Genomic DNA, 21,649 nt, shown 5'->3' on the forward strand with positions numbered 1-21,649 from the left:
GATGTGTGATAGAAGAGTTTCAGCTAAAATGAAAGGAAAGGTGTACAAAACTGTGGTGAGACCAGCGATGTTGTTTGGTCTAGAGACAGTGTCACTGAAGAAAAGACAGGAGACAGAGCTGGAGGTAGCAGAGATGAAGATGCTGAGGTTCTCTCTGGGAGTGACCAGGAAGGATAGGATCAGGAATGAGTACATCAGAGGGACAGCACATGTTAGAGGTTTTGGAGATAAAGTCAGAGAGGCCAGACTGAGATGGTTTGGACATGTCCAGAGGAGTGATAGTGAATATATTAGAAGGATGCTGAGTTTTGAACTGCCAGGCAGGAGGCCTAGAGGAAGACCAAAGAGGAGGTTTATGGATGTAGTGAAAGAGGACATGAAGGTAGTAGAGGAGGGTACAGAAGACAGAGTTAGATGGAGGCAATCGATTTACTGTGGCGACCCCTGAAGGGAAAAAACTGAAAGGAAAAGAAGAATCAATCTTTATTCCTGTGTACTTTGTTACAGCAGAATTAAACAGTTAAAATAGCAAAATAAAAGTTTGAAATATGACATTTTCACTGTTTTAACTCTCTTGCAGATGTGCCTTTATGATCGATGACTATTACCCCCATAAGATCAAACCAAATGTGGTTTTTGAGTATATGCCTGATGAGGTAGGGATGTTGACTGTTATCTTCTGGTTTTAAAGTTCAAGTTCTACAAATATGTTTGTAGATCTCTGTTCCTCCCTTGGTTTCCTGCCTTGCTTCTAGTTTTCTTCATTTTATCTCTGTTCATTTCTGTTCACTCGGCAGTTTCAATTTGTTCTCATAAATGTTCATTATCAACATTTTCATCAGTTTGTATTTCACACCGACACATCTCTGTCACCTACATGACAATAAAAGACCTTCATGGATGTACTCCCAGATGATGAACTGCAAACACAGTTCTTTTAATTCTGAAATTTATCACTGGCTGATTTGTTCCTTGAAAGTGTAGATTACTGTGTATTCATATCACTTCTATTCAGAAAGAAAATACGACTACAACCTTGCTGAAGGCTCAACTCGAACCATCTTGGTTGGACAGTGATGGAAATACAGGCCTTCATATTGCAGCAAAGGAAGGATGTGTCCATGATGCTGCCCTCATACTGTCACGTAGGGCTTACATCAATTCAGTTAATACGGTGATTATACTGTATGTTACATTGTTCCACACCACAGCTAGTTAGGCTGAAGAAAACTATTTGGATACATTAACCCTTAATACAGACCAGATTTATTTAAATTAGGAGTAGAACAAATTCAGATGTTGACAATGTCAGTGGTTCTTCACAAATACAAGGATTCATGTCAACTGATGAAAATTCCTCTGTCACAACTTTCTAATACCCTAATATTTATAACAATGTCTGAAGAAATTATGAATGTAAATGCTGAAGTGGTACTCTGGCCTTTTGGTGAAAATTCTTGATTACATTTTTTCAGATATGTAACCTTATATTTAATGTTTGGTTAAAATTATATCCTGGACTGGAAATTTGCATTAGTGAAGAAGCCGTGACACTCATTTTCATTCATTTGATATGTATGCATTTTATCACAGATAGAAATTTTCTGTGCACAAATCTACATGTCCTAAAAGAGATGAACATTCTGAAATCGTCTACCTACTTCATAACCAGAAGTAGATAAAAGTTAGCGGCAAAACTAATAGAATGAGTAGAAGAGTAAGGTTAGCAGTGTGTGCTATGCCAGCAGTGTGGCGTAGCATAAATTTAGCTCTCACACTACTAACAACAACAGTTACTGTCTGTGTTTATATCATTTTTAGCTTGGATTAACACCATTGGCTGTGGCAGTTCAGGAGCATAAAAAGGAGATGGTGGAGTTTCTTCTAAAATGTAGCGCTTGTGTCGATTTTGTGGACAAAAAGAAAAGGTTAGTCCTACAAAAGATCACATACTTGATACTTGTCTCATCATCTTAAAGAAAGAGTTGAATGAATGAAAATTCAGTCGTCATCTACTTAGCCTCCCGTTCATAGAAATTCTGAAAACTATATTCTAGTCCAGAAAACATTTCTGGAGCTTGACAAGGTAACCGCCAATCTGTGCAGAACTTTGTTTGCATGCCAGCTCGTCTTCAGTTGTTTAGCACAATGCAAAATGCTACTTGTTGTTTGTGGGGAAACATTTTCATATGTTTGAAGAACCTGTTACTGTGATTGGTTTTACCTGCAGAACTCCATTGATGATGGCTGCACGTGACGGGCAAGTTGCTATCATGGGCCTGCTGATGAAGTACAACGCTGACATCATGCTGAAAGATGAGGAAGGACAAACAGCTGAAGATTATGCAAATGCTGTTTCCAAAGAGACGGAAAAATGCCTGGAAATCGTCAGAGCTGAGGTCTGGATGCTGAACGTTGTCTTCTGCTGTTAAAGCTCAAACTCGAGAAATGTCTCGTAGTTTCATTGATTGCTTCTTTTGTTAATTTCCTTTTCAGTGATTTCATTACCGGTACATTCATAGAGAATTTCACATTTAGGGTATTTTCTTTTAGCAAGCTTTCAGACCTATAAAATTTGATTTGTTGAAGGTTTGGACTGCAGTGAAAAAATATGGTACTGACTATGAAATTTTTTAAAAATGTGAATACTGTTCAAATAATAAGTGAGTGAGTGTATGGAGGATGAACAGCAATTTAATTGCATGCTACAAAAAATATCCTTTGAATTACAAATCAATACGCTAACCTCAGTTATCAAAACAATCTCATCTTCTTCATTGGTCTCGTTTTAGCTCACTGAGCAAAAACAGGAGTTACAGAAAAAGCTGGACAGGCTTCATGCAAAGTACGAAGATTTGATTCAAAAATATCAACACCAGCTGGAAATTGAGCGTCAGACTCATGAAGAACTGAACAGTAAACTCAATTCCATCCATGCCTACGTTACTGAAGAATACCAAGAGGCAAAGGTAGCTGTGGTTCATGAGAGACAGGTGAACAAGCTTCTCAAGCTTGAAGGTTAGTAGACGGCACAATGGACAGACGTGTTAAAGTGCCAAGTTCTAAGGAGTTAAATATTGTTGAACACTCGCTGACTAAGACCCACCCAAAGAATACTTTCTGTTTCTAATTATTCAACATTGTAGACTTAAGTTGTTGACTAAAAAAATGTATTTCCATCAGGAAATGTGTGTGAAAGCACAACAAGCGATGCAGCTGCTAGTTCTTCCAGATATGTCTGTGAGTAAACTTTACATCTTGAATGTCATCAATATTCCATAAAGTATAAAAGTGACAGATTACATGTAGCCAAATCATCAAGAGGTGAAAGAAATGGATATTCTGACATGAATATTTCTTTATGTCTGGATTTATGTAGAAGTAAAATCAAAAATACTTGGAATGAATCTGAAGAAGAAGGAGTTTGGTTCGACCAGCCTCTTGTTGCTCCTTTTAAAAAAGACTCAATTTAATTGGAAAATATTAAATTCTTATGTTTCATGTTATTCTTGACCTGTCATGCTTCATGTCACATAACAGACCTGAAGGTAAAATGTGAAATGCTGTCCTTGCATCTTTTGAAATTTACAGTATAAAAATTCATTTTCATGGCTACTTTTTTCAGGCTGACTGAACTCAAATCTAACAGGGACTATCTTCTTTTTCAGATAGATCGGCCATGCTTCGGAGAGTTTATAGATCAGTCTTGAGATGGTTAAATCCCAGGGAAAACCAGTAATAATAATAATAATGGAATAGATTTATATAGTGCTTTTCTTGGCCCTCAAAGTCGCTTAACAGCGGACCCATTATTCATTCAATTCTCATTCATGTAGTCCGTGCCTATGGCCCTTCCGACCACCACCAGAACAATCACACAGATTCACTCACCAATGAGTCCCTCACTGCTGATGTTTAGATTGATATTTAGGGCAAAATAGGAAATTATGTGGACATGCGGGACAAGGATGTAATTTGTTGGAAGGGATGGAAGGGATACCCCACCTCCTTTTGGTTTTTACAACCCATAGCAAAAAGTATGGAATCACCAGTCTTGGGTGACCACTCACTTGGACATTTTATTCTGCAGAAAAAACTCGGATCACAAACATGAAACAATCGTAAGGTCATTCCAAAGTGCAACATTTTGGTATTCAAAAATACTAAAAGAAATGAAGAAAAAACATTGCAATGGTCAGTAAATGTTACTTTTATAGAGCAAGTGCAGGGATATAAATATGGAATCACTCAATTCTGAGGAATAAAATTTGGAATCACTCCATTCTTAGTAGAAAATAAGGACACACTCAGTCAGTTTCCTTTCTTTAATTGGGCACATGCCTAAGATTAGATCTACTCGTTAGTCAGAAATTAAAACAGTACAGTTATCTCACCTTGGAGGGCTGCTGGACCAAGTAGATTGGCAAAAATCATGGTTCCAACAAGAGCGATGTCTCTTGAGACCACAGACAGGATTATCAAACTTCTTGAAGAAGGTAACTCTACACGTATAGTTGCCAAAGATTTGGGCTGTTCAAGGTCAGCTGTATCGAAGATCTGGACCAAGTACAAACAGCATGGGAAGGTTGTTAAAGTCAAGCGTACTGGTAGACCAAGGAAGAAATCTAAGCATCAAGACAAACAACTACAGGTCATATATCTTGAAAACAGAAAATGCATAACAAGACAAATGAAAAAGAAATGGGAGGAAGCTGGAGTCAATGTATGTGACAGAACTGTGCAAAATCTTCTTAAGGAAATAGGACTTTCATACAGGAAAGCTAAAAGGAAACCATCATTGACGCTTAAACAGAAAAGAACAAGACTGCAATGGGCTAAGGAGAGGCAATCATGGACTGTGGATGACTTAATGAAGTTTTATCTTCAGTGATGAGTCACGAATCTGCATTGGACAAGGTGATGATGCTGGAACTTTTTTTCGGTGTCGTTCCAGTGAGATTCACAAAGAGGACTGCCTAAAGAAAACATCAGAATTCCCACAGTCCTTGATGATACGGGGCTGCACGTCAGGCAAAGGCACTGTGGAGATGGTTGTGGTTAAATCTTAAATAAATGCACCAGTTTACATTCACATTTTGGACAGCTTTCTTATCCCTTCAATTGAAAAAATGATGAGACCTATAGTAGATTAACAGCTATGAACCGCTGGCTGGCGCGCTACTGTAGGGAACAGGTTTTAGGCTTCGTAGATAACTGGCCTTCCTTCTGGGGCCGCCCCGAGCTGCTGAGAGCTGACGGCCTACATCCTACTGGGGCAGGCACAGCTCTTTTGTCCAGAAACATAGACAAGGCCTTAAAGCGTGTTTAACACTAGCCGTACAATGTTCGGGCTGCGGGTGATTAGAGAACCTGCTAGGGTAGTTGTTGGTGCGGTTGTGGAGTCTAGATTAGGAAACCATCAGACTGATGGAATAGTTAGTAACATTGAGACTGTCTCCTTCCCTAAGATTTTTAATAAAAAATGTACATTAAGCACGAGAATCTCACTTCTGTCCCTATCACCAGTGACAATGTACTGTTCAATGAAGCACCTGATCAGGTTATACAAGACTCTATACCTGAAAGTATCCCAGTTATTTTATCACATCGTGTTTATAGGTCAATACCTCCCAGATTCATTGAGACGTGGCATGTTATTAAGAGTAATACATCCTCAGCTGTTAAACTGTTTAACAATAAAGTTAGTGATATTACCAAATTTCAATTTGGCCTTTTAAATATTAGATCACTGTCATCTAAGGCCTTGCTTGTTAAAATTTTAATTCTTCAGCATAGCCTGGATATGATTGCTTTATGTGAAACCAAATGTCGTCTTACCATTAAATGAAGCTTCACCACCTGATTTTACATACACTCATGCCGCAAGGGCTGATGAACATGGTGGAGGTGTTGCTTTAGTTTAGTAATCTATTCTTAACTTGACTTCTAATCTAGATATTCATTTTACCTCTTTTGAGGCTCTTGTTATTAAACTATCGCCTACAGATGTAAACAGCAGGCTTCATCTTGTAGTAGTATATAGACCGCCTGGTCCCTATTCTTTATTCTTAGAAGAATTTGGTGAATTCATATCGAATCTAATTACTCATTCTGACGAGGTTATGGTGGCTGGTGATTTTAACATTCATTTAAATAACGCTAGTGATCCTTTGTGTAAAGCATTCTTAACCCTCCTTCACATGTTTGGTTTCACTCAGTGGGTACATGAAGCAACTCATTCCTGTGGTAATACCCTAGATTTGATTCTATGGCATGATATAAATGTTACTGCTATGACTGTCTCTACTCTTACGTCAGTGATATCTGACCATTTGCTTATTATTTTTAAAGCAGCCTTTATTTGTCCAGATAGCATTACTCCTGATGTAGTTACTTCGCCATATCAGCTCGTCAACGTTATCTAAACTCAGTGAGCTTTTACCTGAGGTATTGGCTCCATTTAGTGTAGCAACAGGATCAGTCGAAAACTACACTAGTGACCTAAACTCAGCTCTTTCTAGTCTGTTGGACTCAGTTGCACCTCTAAAAACTAAAACCAGAGGGGTATGTAGGTCTACGCCATGATTTAATGAGGAGACACACACTCTCAGACGGGCCTACAGGAGTTTAGAGCGCAATCTAAACTAAATTATATCTCTTGGCATGAGAATGTCTTAAACTACAAGCGTGCTCTGTCTACCGCTAAAGCTGCCTATTTCTCCAGACTAATAAGCAAAAATAAACACAATCCTCGATTTCTCTTTGACACCGTAGCCAGATTGACTGAGAAACAGCCAACGGCAAGCAGCTTGTTATTTACAGCTCGTGATTTCAAAGATTTCTTCTGCAGTAAAATTGATAACATTAGACATAAGATTACTTCTTCAGCTTCACCCAGATCAAAGTTTAATGTGGTTCCTTCTCTGAGTGTTAAAACCCAATTAGTCTCTTTAACGCACTTCAAGACCATCTGTCTTGAAGGATTATCAAAGTTGGTCTCAACCTCTAAACCTACTACATGCCTCTTAGACCCTTTCCCAGATAAACTTGTGAAATAATTATGTCCACTGTTGGGCCCTACTATGTTAAATATAGTTAACCTTTCTCTTGCAACTGGTGTTGTTCCCATTAGCTTTAAGTCGGCCATAGTTAATTAAACCTCTGCTTAAAAAGCTACATCTTGACCAAGAGTCTTTAAATAATTATAGACCAGTTTCTAACCTTCCATTCCTATCTTCTTCTTTTGCTTTCGGCTTTTCCCTTCAGGGGTTGCCACAGCGAATCAATTGCCTCCATCTAGCCCTGTCCTTTGGATCCTCTTCTCTCACACCAACTACCTTCATGTCCTCCCTCATTACATACATAAACCTCCTCTTTGGTCTTCCTTTAGGCCTTCTGCCTGGCAGTTCAAAACTCAGCATCATTCTACCAATATATTCACTATCTCTCTTCTGGACATGTCCAAACCACCTCAGTCTGGCCTCTCTGACTTTATCTCCAAAACCTCTAACATGCTCTGGACTGTTGAGCCTAAGTACGTAAAATCATCCACCTTCTTGATCTCTTCTCCCTGTAACCTCACTCTTCCACTTGGGTCCCTCTCATTCACACACATGTATTCTGTCTTACTGCAGTTAATCTTCATTCCTCTCCTTTCCAGGACAAACCTCCACCTCTCTAGCTTCTCCTCCACCTGTTCCATGCTCTCACTACAGATCACAATGTCATCTGCAAACATCATAGTCCATGGAGATTCCTGTCTAACCTCGTCTGTCAGCCTTTCCATCACCATAGCAAACAAGAAGGGGCTCAGAGCTGATCCCTGATGCAGTCCCACCTCCACCTTGAACTCCTCTGTCACACCTACAGCACACCTCACCACTGTCTTACAGTCCTTATACATGTCCTGCACCGCTCTAACATACTTCTCTGCCACTCCAGACCTCCTCATACAATACCACAGTTCCTCTCTGGGCACCCTGTCATAAGCTTTCTCCAGATCTACAAAAACACAATGCAGCTCCCTCTGGCCTTCTCTGTACTTCTCTATCAACATCCTCAAAGCAAATACTGCATCTGTAGTACTCTTTTTTGGCATGAAACCATACTGCTGCTCACAAATTTTCACTTCTGCCCTTAGTCTAGCTTCCACTACTCTTTCCCATAACTTCATTGTATGGCTCATCAGCTTTATTCCTCTGTAGTTGCCACAACTCTGCACATCTCCCTCGTTCTTAAAAATGGGCACCAGCACACTTCTCCTCCACTCCTCAGGCATCTTCTCACTATCTAAGATCCTGTTGAACAACCCAGTCAGAAATTCTACTGCCACCTCTCCTAGACACTTCCAAACCTCTACAGGTATATCATCAGGACCGACTGCCTTTCCACTCTTCATCCTCTTCAATGCCCTCCTCACTTCATCCTGACTAATCTTTGCTACATCCTGGTCCACAACAGTCACCTCTTCTAGTCTTTGTTCTCTCTCATTTTCCACGTTCATCAACTCTTCAAAGTACTCTTTCCATCTTCCCGTCACACTACTGGCACCTGTCAATAGACTTCTGTCCCTATCCTTAATCTCCCTAACCTGCTGCACGTCCTTCCCATCTCTATCTCTCTGTCTTGCAAACTGGTATAGATCAGTCCCTCCATCCTTACTGTCCAACCTAGCATACAAGTCATCATAAGCCCCTTGTTTGGCCTTTGCTACCTCTACTTTCACCTTACGCTGCATCTCCCTGTACTCCTGTCTACTCTCCTCAGTCCTCTCAGTGTCCCACTTCCTCTTAGCTAACCTCTTTCTCTGTATACACTCCTGTATCTCCTCATTCCACCACCAAGTCTCCTTATCTACTTTACTTCCAGATGACACACCAAGTACTCTCCCACCTGTCTCCCTGATCACATTAGCTGTAGTTGTCCAGTCATCTGGAAGCACCTCCTGACCACCCAGAGCCTGTCTTAACTCCTTCCTAAAAGTCATGCAACACTCTTCCTTTTTCAGCTTCCACCATTTCGTCTTCTGCTCTGCCTTTGCCCTCTTCATCTTCATCTTTCATCTTCATCATATGCTGTTTGGCTGCACTCTCACCTACCACTACTTTGCAGTCACTGATCTCCTTCAGGTTACACCGTCTACACAAGATGTAGTCTACCTGTGTGCTCCTACCACCACTCTTATAGGTCACCCTATGTTCCTGCCTCTTCCGGAAGAAAGTATTCATTACAGCCATTTCCATCCTTTTTGCAAAGTCAACTACCATCTGTCCTTTTGCGTTCCTCTCCTGGATACCAAACCTGCCCATAACTTCCTCATCACCTCTGTTACCTGCACCAACATGTCCATTGAAGTCTGCACCAATGACAACGCTCTCACTTCTAGGCATGCTCTGCATCACTTCATCAAAGTCCAACCAGAATTTCTCCTTCTCCTCCAGCTCACATCCTACCTGTGGAGCATACCCACTGAACATCACACCTTCGATTTCTAGCTTCAGACTCATCACTCTATCTGACACTCTTTTTACCTCCAGGACATTCCTAACAAACTCCTCCTTCAAGACAACTCCTAGTCCATTTTCCTTCCCATCTACACCATGATAGAACAACTTGAACCCTGCTCCTAAACCTCTAGCTTGCTACCTTTCCACCTGGTCTCCTGGACACACAGTATGTGTGTACCTTCCTCCTCTGCATCATGTTGTTTCTTACCCGATGTGAGGGTTGTACTGCTCGCAGTGCACAAAGGTCAGAGGGATATCGTCCATGTGCAGATTGTAAAGCCCTTTGAGACATTTTTTTGTGAATCTGGGCTATATAAGAATAAATAAACTTGAAACTTGAAATCATTTTTTAAGATGACAATGCATCATGCCACAGAGCAAAAACTATGAAAGCATTCCTTGGGGAAAGATACATCCAGTTAATGTCATGGCCTACAAATAGCCCAGATCTCAACCCAATCGAAAACCTGTGGTGGAATTTGAAGAAAAAAAAGGTCCACAGCAAGTTGCCGACCTGCAAAGATGATCTGGCAACTGCAATCAGAGAGTTGGCACCAGATTGATGAGGAATATTGTTTGTCACTCATTAAGTCCATGCGTCAGAGACTGCAAGCTGTCAAAAAAGCCAGAGGTGGTGCAACTAAATGCAGTCTTCTTTTGGTTGCTGTTAATGGGTCAGAGACGTGTCCAAACAAGCGCAGTCATATCGAACAGCTAAGATACTGTGCAGAAAGTTTTTTTTTCCATGGACAATGTATAACCGCTCAGTGGGAGATATTACTAAAGGTATTTGTTGGAAATTTCATATTTTGTCATTATGTTAAAGATTAAGATTAAATTAACTTTATTAATACCCAAAGTGAAGTCATTTGTCCACTCTAGAGTTGGTCTATGTTGTTCTTCACATATGTGGCGCACTCCAATAAAGCATTGCCTTCCCACTTTTATGAGTTTATTACCAAAGAGGTAATTTAGAAGGTTTTTCCCCAATAATTTGGGTATCCATCCAAAATCAAGAAATTGGTTCCCAATTGGAAGCTCTCCTCTTGTTTGTGCCATAAAACCTTGCACAGAAAGGGGCTTTGTAAGTTCCTTTTCACTTGAAACTCATCCTGGAGCTTGGTCTCCTGCCATATAAAGCAGGGGGTGCTCACACTTTTTTAACATGTGAGCTACTTACAAAATGTCCAAGAAGTCAAAATGATCTACGACAATAATGCAAATCATATATTTATATATTGAGAATCTTTTACATGTACAATGTATGTTTAGATTCATTTTTTTCCAGTGAATTCCCATCATATTTATTTTGCATTTTATGGCAGCCGCCAGAGGCTCAAATGCTACTACAAAATCAGTGGGCTAAGGGGGCACTATAGTCTTGTGCCTCTATGAACGTCAATGCTTTCAGACATCTTCCTATTTCTTACTACTGATGCTTTAGAATTGTTTATATAGCAGTCCATAATCCAAACCTATGTAACAGCTCGAATAAACATCTCCACTCTGTCAAGCATTTTCTCACCATCCTTGACGACCAAATTAAGTGTGATCACTTGAGAACATTGTCTGCAGAAGACCCTTCCTTAATAAAACCAACCTGGTCCCATGAATAAGACTGGACAAGTGTTAAAGCTAAAGCCTTAGCCAATATTTTGACTTCTGCATTGACAAGTGAGACCTGTCAATAGCTTCCACATTGCAGAGAATTCTTGTCATTCTTATGTGTGATCACAGTAGATTGCTGCCATAAGGCCTTTCTTACGTGCAACCTGAAAAACTGTATGTAGCTTTTGGTGCCAAAATGTCAGAGAATATTTTAAATAAAAATCTCTCCCCAGTGGACTTTCCAGAAGACTGTCTTCATTCATTCGTTCGTTCGTTCGTTCTTTCATTCATTCACTCATTCATTCATTCATTTATTCATTCATTCATTCTGGATTTCTTCTAATCTAATATTACCACCAATTTCGTTTTGTATTTGCTCTGACAAGGATGGAAAGTGTACTGCTGTATCACGTTCCACGTGTTGTTTTTTTATTTTTACTATTATTCAAGTATTTCAGCGACGACAGACACAAAATAATTGCCTAAGTGATTTTTTACATGAGTGGATTTTTTTTTAATTCAATTCATTGGGTTTCCTGGGAAAAAAAGACTTTTGTTATTGTATCAAGAAGGCGTCAGTGTCATTTGGAGAGACGCCGTTTTCCTTTAAAGACACATCTGACGTTAACGTGACGCAGATGCTTCCATCCGCGTCTCCTTGTGTCAGTCTCATGCCGCAGCCATTCAGCCCCCGTCTTCTGGCCTCACCTCCTTCCCATCTCCCCTCCCTTCCTCCTCTCCATCCAGCGGAGCCGAAGGGGAAACAATGAAAACAAGCGCTGTGCAGCCGCAGAAGGACGAACGGGAACCTGGTAAGCAGGCCTGAACCTGTGGCTGCCTTCATCAGGGCTGACAATGTTCGTGTCCACCTGACAGGCAGACCCTGTGCGACAGGATCATTCATACGGATGGAGTGACCGTGCGTGGAGCGTTGTGTTTCTGGCCGTGCGCGTTCTGCCGTTCGGCTGCAGCTGATAGACGCTGCGCACTGCGCTCGCGTAAATGTTTGGTGTTTCCTGTCATGTAGAGCTCTGCTGGGTGTTTTAGTGGCAGCTGGAGGCTTCATGACGTACACTCACTGCGGTGGAGGGAGAAGCTGCAAAGGAAGTGGTGTGTTTGTTTGGAGGAGTCGTGACAGGTTGTCTTCCGCTGCAGTTTGACCTTGCAGCATCGCTGGGATGAGGAGCGAACATGACTGAGGCTTGGAGACACTGCACTGAAGGACTCTGATGTCAGCATCCATACAATCAAACATCCATATATAACACACATATAGTCATCATCTATTGTACGTCCATATATCCATGAAATCTCCATACATCGAGTTCTAGCTACATTGTGATTGGATTGCTAGACTGTGTCCTGATTGGGGGAGACTACATATGCTTGTTTTGGGGTTTTGCTGTTTTGCCTGATGCTGGATGTAGTAATGTACCCTAGCTATCTATTCATCCATAAATATACAATCATACAACCCCGTAGTTGTCGGAATTAAGTCCAACACCAATAGAGTAAGTCTTATAATGGACAGATGGTGACAAAGACCTGTTGATGAACCTTGATGTCATTCTAGGACCCCAGAATCTGTAGACACTGCTGTGTCTCTTTTTCTGTCTATTCAAGAATGTTTCTCCTATATAGTCTATTTTACTCCTGTTGGAGTCACTCTGTAGTTCTTATGGGTAAATTTGTGATAACTATGTGTGTCTTTGCAGTCGTTTGAGTTGCTTATATAGTCTTCTCCTTTCGGCTTTTCCCTTCAGGGGTCGCCACAGCGAATCAGTTGCCTCCATCTAATCCTGTCTTCTGCATCCTCTTATTTCACACCAACTACCTTCATGTCCTCTTTCACTACATCCATAAACCTCCTCTTTGGTCTTCCTCTAGGCCTCCTGCCTGGCAGTTCAAAACTCAGCATCCTTCTACCAATATATTCACTATCTCTCCTGTGGACATGTCCAAACCATCTCAGTCTGGCCTCTCTGACTTTATCCCCAAAACCTCTAACATGTGCTGTCCCTCTGATGTACTCATTCCTGATCCTATCCTTCCTGGTCACTCCCAGAGAGAACCTCAGCATCTTCATCTCTGCCACCTCCAGCTCCGTCTCCTGTCTTTTCCTCAGTGACACTGTCTCTAGACCAAACAACATCGCTGATCTCACCAAATTTTTGTACATCCTTCCTTTCATTTTAGCTGAAACTCTTTTATCACTCGTCACACCTGACACTTTTCTCCACCCGTTCCATATTGCCTGTACACACCTCTTCACCTCTAGACAAGGGGTATTCAATTAAAAGTCACTGACGTCCAGTTACTAAAATTTCCTCTTAGCAAAAGGTCCGAACCCAAATCCAGTTTGTGTTTTATAGCTCGACCCCATGTCCACGTTTTCAGATATTATCAATTTTCAATGCAGGATATTACTTAACTGAGTGCACAGCTAACTCTTTTATCATAAATAAAACTAGACACGGAAATAACTTTAAAGCCTTTATGTAAGATTGAAGAACACACACAAATTAAAAACAAAGTGCAAACAGAGCTGAATAACCCTTTTTTCTTGTAAATTAAAGATGTCCCAGCCTAAATAACTGAAGGTCTACAGTTCAAGTAAAAAACATTAACATCTTCAGAAAGCATAAATAAAAAGTTTTCAGGGGAAAATGCAAACAGAACTTTCTAGTCCTAGATTTGATTCTCATGTTTGATTTTGCAAAAGTTTTACGTCAGATGCCCTTCCTGAAACAATCCGCTGTATTTTTCTGGGCTTCGGACTGGCACAGTAAGACACTGGCTTGTGCCCTCTTGCGGCTACATCTTAGTTGCTTAATAGTATATTTTTATATAGTTTGTGCTATCATGTCTACTGAGTGTCTTTGCAGTAGTTTTGATTTGTTGTGTTGAACTTTAAGATCTCCTTCTTGTGTTTCCTCCAATCTTAATCTTTACATGTATGTTCATCCTTATATATTCATGAGCCCACATGCAGTAAACACTGTCTGAATACAACAGTGGGAGGAGCAGAAACGTGATGCAACTTGTCGAGAAGACAAAGTATTGTGTATGATGTTTTCTATGCAAGTTTGACCGAAAAGTCACTGAATTGGGTAATTTCGCCTGTAATGATTTGCAACAAAATTATTGATCCATGACAACGGAGCATAACAATCGATCACTTTATTTCTTTAATTGAGAACAATCTGCAGAATTGAAGTGAAGCGACTCTCCATCCAGTGTTCCATATATTTAGGAACACAAATCTTACAGGATCACAGAACCTGCAACTGTCAATGCAACAAACAAACAACACTGGAGCTAGTGGCTGCTGCCACTTTGCGCTTTGGAGAGAAGCACTACCTAAAACCTAATTTGCCCTGGAAAAGGCAAAATACTGGTGCCCATTTGACACTAATTAAACCCAGGTCCATCCCAATGGAGCCCAATGACAGTCTACCCATGGTTCTGTGTGGAACCTTCGACTCCTGAATGCAGCACTGACTCCATGAGTGGCCCAGATGTTGCCACTTTCAGCTGGGTAGAACCAGAAGAACATTGACAGAGATGATCAGGAAGCTGCTGTGCAGTTCTTAGACACAGCTGCTCTTCCACAGTAGTGGGGTGGAGGCAGGAGTGGGATGAAGCTTCAACAGTGACGTGCGGTCAGGGGAGGCAAGTGAGGCCATGCCTCACCTGCCATCATGAAAGAAAAAATGGTAAATGTAAAAATAAATTAAATGGTTATATTTATGCAGTGATATGTATTATATAGTTATTTTTTGTTTAACGTCACCAATTTTAGCTTATTTTTACTCAAAATTGCTGAATTTTCACATTTACCGCTGAAATACTGAGAAGAGACCTGTGGTGAGGTATCATCCAGCTGAGCCTCACCATGGATTGCGCAATGGCTCGACTACCTGTGCTGGCATGCTATACAGTGAGCCCATAATGCTATCTATAGTTCGCAATTAAAATGTTTAAACTAGTGCTGTCAGGCGATTAAATTAATTAATTAATTACAAGATTTGTAATTAATTACTCTAATTAATCACATTTTAATCTCATACCTGCTAAAGGCCCCCAAATAAAGAATTTGAATTCTAGTACATTACCAAATTGTATTGTATGACTAATCAATAGAATACACCAAGATGAGAATATTTTAAATCCACATTTTTATTGGTTAAGTGTGCTTTATAAATGAAACTCAAAAGAAAAAAGGCCAAGTACATCAGCAAACCAATTGGGCCAGGTGCATTTCTCAAAAATGCAATACAAATACAGTTAAATAAAATAAATAAAATTCAGAAATAAAATAAGGCTGAGTCTCAAATAGGCACATAAGCAGACTCTCAATCAAAACGAATACTAAAGTTGACTCAATACATCAATTCAAAATAAATAGTATAACATGCCTCTAAATAACGCAACATCAATAGTAAGATGCCAACAGGCTTTTCCTTTAAAAGGGTACGCTAACGTTCAACTCTGTGTCCTTGACATGTTTTACATTTAAATGATACATTAGGCTGGAGCTGCTTCGGTGATATGAAAATTCTCTTTCACAAAAGGTACAAATAATAATAATAATAATAATAATAATAATAATGGATTAGATTTATATAGCGCTTTTCTGGACACTCAAAGACGCTTTACATCGGATCCATTATTCATTCACTCCTCATTCATACATGGTGATGGTAAGCTACGTGTGTAGCCACAGCTGCCCTGGGGCAGATTGATGGAGGCATCTACAGCGCAGATTGGCAGCGCAGAATCACTGCGTTTCTGTTGATAGTCCCGTCTTCGTTCGTTCATTCATTCATTCATTTTCATGTACCACCGCTGTATCTGCCGTGGCGGGTCACGGGGAGCTGGAGCCTATCCCAGCTGGCATAGAGTGTGAGGCGGGGGACACTCCGGGCACGACGCCAGTGCACCGCGGAGCTACATACAAAGACATACGCACACACACACACACACACACTCCTATGGGATATTTGGGACCGGCCAATCAACCTTAAGCGCATGCTTTTGGAGGGGGGAGGAAGCCGGAGACCCGGACAGAAGCCACGCGGACACGGGGAGAGCATGCGAACTCCGCACAGAGCGGGACTTGAACCTGGACCCGCCGTGTTGTGAGGAGACAGTGCTACCAACTGCGCCACCGTGCCGCCCCGTCATTCTTTTTATAAATAAACTTTCCGCCCAAAGGTCCGAGTGGGCTTGCCTCGCTCTCCTGTGTCTCGTCCATCTTTGTTGTCAGTCAACCTGCTTTTGACTAGTGGCGCAGGTACGAAGTGAAGTGCCACTGCAGCCTATGGGTCCCTCAATGGGCCAAATTTAAAATGCTTGCACATTGACTTGCCACTCGCGATTAATTGCGTTAATTTTTATAGAGCGTTAATTTGCTGCTTAATCAATGAATTTAATTAATGCGTTAAACTGATAGCCCTAGTTTAAACATGTTTGCACTATGAACTAAATTTGGAAAGGTAGTTGGTCCTGATGATACACCCGGGTTTGGAAGTGTCTAGGAGTAGAGTTTCTGACTGGGTTGTTCAACAGGATCTTAGATTGTGAGAAGATGCCTGAGGAATGGAGGAGAAGTGTGCTGGTGCCCATTTTTAAGAACAAGGGAGATGTGCAGAGTTGTGGCAACTACAGAAGAATAAAGCTGATGAGCCATACAATGAAGTTATGGGAAAGAGTAGTGGAAGCTAGACTAAGGGCAGAAGTGAAAATTTGTGAGCAGCAGTATGGTTTCATGCCAAAAAAGAGTACTACAGATGCAGTATTTGCTTTGAAGATGTTGAGGCCAGAGGGAGCTGCATTGTGTTTATGTAGATCTGGAGAAAGCTGATGACAGGGTGCCCAGAGAGGAACTGTGGTATTGTATGAGAAAGTCTGGAGTGGCAGAGACGTATATTAGAGCGGTGCAGGACCTGTATGAGGACTGTTAGACAGTGGTGAGGTGTGCTGTAGGTGTGACAGAGGAGTTCAAGGTGGAGGTGGGACTGCATCAGGGATCAGCTCTGAGTCCCTTCTTGTTCGCTATGGTGATGGACAGGCTGACAGACGAGGTTAGACAGGAATCTCCATGGACTATGATGTTTGCAGATGACATTGTGATCTGCAGTGAGAGCAGGGAACAGGTGGAGGAGAAGCTAGAGAGGTGGAGGTTTGTCCTGGAAAGGAGAGGAATGAAGGTTAGCCGCAGTAAGACAGAGTACATGTGTGTGAATGAGAGGGACCCAAGTGGAAGAGTGAGGTTACAGGGAGAAGAGATCAAGAAGGTGGAGGAAGTACTTAGGGTCAACAGTCCAGAGCAATGGAGAGTGTGGAAAAGAGATGAAGAAGCGTGTACAGGCAGGATGGAACGGGTGGAGAAAGGTGTCAGGTGTGATGTGTGATAGAAGAGTTTCAGCTAAAATGAAAGGAAAGGTGTACAAAACTGTGGTGAGACCAGCGATGTTGTTTGGTCTAGAGACAGTGTCACTGAGGAAAAGACAGGAGACAGAGCTGGAGGTAGCAGAGATGAAGATGCTGAGGTTCTCTCTGGGAGTGACCAGGAAGGATAGGATCAGGAATGAGTACATCAGAGGGACAGCACATGTTAGAGGTTTTGGGGATAAAGTCAGCAAGGCCAGACTGAGATGGTTTGGAAATGTCCAGAAGAGAGATAGTGAATATATTGGTAGAAGGATGCTGAGTTTTGAACTGCCAGGCAGGAGGCCTAGAGGAAGACCAAAGAGGAGGTTTATGGATATAGTGAAAGAGGACATGAAGGTAGTTGGTGTGAGATAAGAGGATGCAGAAGACAGGGTTATACAGAGGCAACTGATTCGCTATGGCAACCCCTGAAGGGAAAAGCTCAAAGGGAAAGAAGAAGATTTATTTATACATATATTTATTGATTCATTTTGTTTATTAATCTCTAGTTTAGTTGAATTCCAGTTGAATTCCTAATTTATGTTCAGACTTGAATTACTCAATCAATCATCAATATATTAAAAATACTTATCCTTCAAATGCTCTTATTTAAGTTCGCATTCAACATAGTTGTATATCTCAATGAAAAGGTATGGAAATTAGTGTATATGGAACCCAAAAATGCAATTCGTTATTTGAAAATATGCTTGAGTAGTGGATTTTTTCAATTACCAGTTCACTTGATTTTTGAGTCAACAAGTTAATTTCAGAGCCTGGTTCTACTTCTGTCCTAATTGCCAGTGTGTACCACCCACTAAGCATGATAAGGATTATTTAAACAACTTTTCCACTTTTGTTCCCAGCATTTTTTCACTCTGCACCATGCTTAATTTTGCTGGGAAAGTGGACAATCCTAAACTCCCTCTCGCCCGGTACTTCACAGCCTGTCCGGACAGTGTTGGTCTGTTAGAGTCAATTGATTTTCCCACCCACCCCAAAGGCCATATCTTGGATTTGGTCTCCTCATCTCTGACCAAAACTGAATCTCATTTCACTTTACTCAGCATTATCCAAACTCTGACTGCTTCTGTATTTCTTTGCACAACATGAAATCACTTGAGTTTATGACCCTTTCCAGCAACTTTGACAGCCTTCCCAACAGTAATTGAACATTTACCACAGATGATTTTGTTGCACAATGCAACAATGGTCTAAGCATCTCAAATAACCTCCTATAAAATCCTTGTTCTTCTAACTTCCTCCATAGACTCCAGCTGGTTCATAACTCTGCTACCCTTCTCCCACCATATTAAACTTTATCTTACAATGACTCCAATGGCTTGTTGGGAGCATTGAAAGACATCACATCGTATCCACTTCAGAATTCTGCTTCTTACCTCTAAGACCCTTTACAGACTTTCTCCAAAAGTCTGTCCTCCTTCTACTTTTACAGCATGTTTATTATTTACTCAAAGTAAACATCACAAAATATTTTCTGACATAAATGTCAGTTTCACAGTTAAGCTCTCCGTCTTATTTTCAGCAGCTGCAGTAGAAGTGATGCCAGAAGCAATGCTGTCATATTTATGCTGTATTTGTGGGCCTATGTGTGTGCATGTGTGTCCATACACCATGTGCTCACTCACTGCTCCTTATTCTCCGTCAGTCTCACTGCTAAGCTGAAGACAGAAGAAGCTGAAGATTGTCCACGAGACTGTCTGTCTCCATGTCTGCACCTGCTCCAGCCAGTCGGAGATCTGGTTTGGCATCTCGCCGGTAAGTAGCCAATATTTTTTCAGTACTATATATTCATAAATTTCTCCATATATTTTCATGAAACTATGCCAAATAAGAAACACTGAATGAATGAGGATCCAGACGGAGACCATTTATTGATGGTGTTTACACCTCTGATGTTGCAATCATGATCAATCATACAAACTTAACGTCAACCAACACAAGCAAATCTACTTTTAAACGTAGTGTTGCATTTTTAAATAAGTTTAGTTACTATCTTCATCAGTGTGTGTAGATGTTGTATTCACCAAGCTTACTAAAGGGGTCCTATTATGACAATCACACTTTTTCAGTTCTCTATACTGTATATACATACTGTTCCTCCCTAACCCGACCAACTCCGAGAATCTGGCAAACAAATGCTTCCTGCATCAATAGATATTTGAATTTTTAGGAATTCATGGACTGGACCGAATGAAAACAATTTTGCTAGAGTGGCCCTTTGTGACATCACAAGAGGCACTCTGTGATTTGACAAAGTGATTGATGATATTGATCGGTTGACATGCTCGAAGGCGTGGCTATCCCAGAGGGGGGGGTTCTTTGTCTCAGACGTAAGGAAGCAGTCTGTTGAAATGGCGTCCGTCAGAGGCACATAACATACTTGCTCAGTTGTTGGCTGTACAAAGCAACATAATTGCTTATTTTCCGTCCCATCCAAAGAAGAACAGAACAGACTGTGGTTGCCTTTCATTTTTAATGGCAATGTGCCGGCTCCAACTTGTTTTAGCTACAAGGGTCAGTGCAGAAGGGGCTTTGCCTCGAAACTGACCCTCATCACAGGATCACTCCCAACCACACAGGACCAAGCAACTGCACCCGGGTCACAGGTAAATATCACCACATTTATCTTTTTTGTAGTTGTCTGTTAGCATGAGTGATCAAGCTATGCTAGGCTATGTAGGGAGTTGTGCTTTGTTTCGCATTTGCGTATTGCGTGTGTGCGCACTCGTGTTAGAGTCGATTGTTTGTTCGGCGTTATAGCAACAAAGTACATACAGTAGGTCTGTACTCCTTTTCCAAAATCTGAACATTGGTGTCCTGAAATTAGTGTCACTCTTTTTGGGATAAAGGATGACTGCTGACCCCTGTCCTGACGAATTGCCTCTTGAGTCATACACTTGTTGATTGGTTCAGTCAAGAGAGTCAAGTAATAGTCAGTGGTGACATGAGAGCTGACTCTCCAGGTATTTATACGTAGAGAGTCATATCAAAGAATTAGTGAAATGTCAAAGAATGAGTGAAGTTTGTCCAGGATTTTGATATTTGGTGACGTTCACAACAATGACATGGAAATGCGGCATAATCAAAAAGTATTTACTGTCTAATATGAAAAGTTGAACACATCTTTTTCATGGCACTCAGCGAAATTTGGGAGTTCCACAATGATGGATCTCAAAACAAAGTTTTGGACATCAAGTTGATTCAGGTGAGTGTTTCAAATTCAACTTGTAAAAAGGATCATCAGGGACATTATTTAAATACACATTTGTTTATTGTTCATGTTGATTCCATCTATGTTTTGTTTTTTATTGTTTGTTTTTTGTTTTTTCAGAGCAATGAGGTTGGTGGGAGTTACCACTTGGAGAAAGAGGGTCTGAGGAGGAGTCTGGCATTGCTGGAAGACTGTTGCATTAACCTTGACTACATTGTCACGGCTCGTCATCCGCAAATTCAGAAGTTCCTCAGGGAGAAAAATATCACCCAGTATTACAATTTGTAGCACTTTGCAAAAGGTATTTGTCCCCATTATCATGTGCATCCACATAGTATGTGTTCCTGAAAGTGCATTATGCACAAAGCACTTTGTGCATAATGCGTAATTTGTGACCTTCCAATAGCATTTTAAAGCTATGAGCCAGTTAGTGTCATGTTTTGAAAAAGGTTATGAAATGCTTCAGTTGACTGATCATTGTATTTACTATCAATATTAACTTAAGTTATTGCAAAGAAATTAGACAAGATCAGTAAGAACAAAGACTGTCAAACACTAACTAAGTGGATGAGAGGCATAAACATGCACATATACTGGATTGCATCAACGCCATCTACTGGGCCAGATGGGCTAAATGGGCTTCAGTCCTCAACCATGTGCAGGACTTCCACACCCATGATGACCTCTCTCTACCCCAAGTGCCTACATGAGGATCACCATACACAGGACACTAGTAAATGGCTCAAAGATGGTATTGTACTAATAGACCAAAGGCTACTTCATAATCTTCATTCAGTGACCGCAGTTTGTCTAAAAGACAAGTACACTTAGTAATTAGTCTGAAAGACAAGTGTACTTAGTAATTCTT

Source organism: Antennarius striatus, chromosome 2 (genome assembly GCF_040054535.1).
Source record: "Antennarius striatus isolate MH-2024 chromosome 2, ASM4005453v1, whole genome shotgun sequence".
Classification (NCBI taxonomy): domain Eukaryota; kingdom Metazoa; phylum Chordata; class Actinopteri; order Lophiiformes; family Antennariidae; genus Antennarius; species Antennarius striatus.